Here is a 1,287-nt window from a genome sequence, read left to right on the forward strand (position 1 = left end):
CTCCAGCTAAATGTATAAGATACATACTAGGATCTTGCTGCAAATTTTGAATAAGTTCCCATACTTCTTCATCATTCTTCCATTCATCCCTTGCTTCATTTATCCAATCTGGTTGGATAATAGAAATGGCACAAAGAAATGCTTCCACATCCTCATCCTTTCTTGAGAGTGCATATGCAACAACATTTTTCTTCCCTTTTTTGTAGATGATTTCAAAGTCATAACCCAACATCTTCGTGGCCCATTTTTGCTACTCTTCTGAAGATAATATTTTTTATAAAAGGTATTTATGACTATCATGATCTATTTTTACCTTGAAGTGTCTTCTCATTAGGTAAGGTCACCATTTCTTAAGTGCATGTAGTATTTCCAACATTTCCTTCTCATAAATAGCTTTGTGTAAATAATTTCCTTTGGTTGGACGACTTTCAAAAGTAATGGGTCTTTATTCTTGCATTAAAACAACACCAATTCCATTTCTTGAGGCATCACATTCCATAATAAAGGTTTTTGTGAAGTCTGGCATAGATAAGGCTGGTGCTTGGCACATTTCCTCTTTAAGATGTTCAAAGTATTTTGTTGCTTCTATAGTCCAAGAAAATGCATCTTTCTTTAGTAATGTTGTTAGGGGTGCTGCTATTCTCCCATAATTCTTAAAAAACTTGTGATAATACCCTGTCAACCCGAGAAATCCTCAAAGATGCTTTATGGATGTGGGGATTTTCCATTCCTTAATGGCTTTAATTTTGCTAGGGTCTACCTTAACACCTTCATGAGATACAATATGACCCAAATATTCCACCTCTTGTACTCGAAAGAAACATTTGGAGGTTTTTGCATATAATTGTTTCTCCTCCAATAGTTTGAGCACTCTATCAACATGTTGAACATTATCCTTCCAAGACTTGCTATAGATTAGTATATCATCAAAAAATACTAACACTAATTTTATAATGAAGGGATTGAAAATGGAATTCATCAAACCTTGAAATGTAGAAGGTGCAATGGTAAGGCTAAAAGGCATGACCAAAATTCATAATAACCCTCATGAGTTCTAAATGTTGTTTTCAGATTGTCTTCAGTCCTCATTCTAATTTGATGATATCCTAAATGAGGGTCCAACTTGGTGAAGTAAATTTCTCCATGCAATTCATCCAATAATTCATCAATGACAGGAATGGGAAATTTATCTTTAATAGTGAGCTTCTTGAGCTCCCTATAATCTGGACACATGTGCCATGATCCATGCTTATTATGCACCAATAATACTGGAGTATCGAAAGAACT

The sequence above is a fragment of the Pinus tabuliformis genome, chromosome 3_2 (assembly GCF_031772625.1).
Source record: "Pinus tabuliformis cultivar Carrire ecotype Pingquan chromosome 3_2, CPIR1, whole genome shotgun sequence".
Classification (NCBI taxonomy): Eukaryota; Viridiplantae; Streptophyta; class Pinopsida; order Pinales; family Pinaceae; genus Pinus; species Pinus tabuliformis.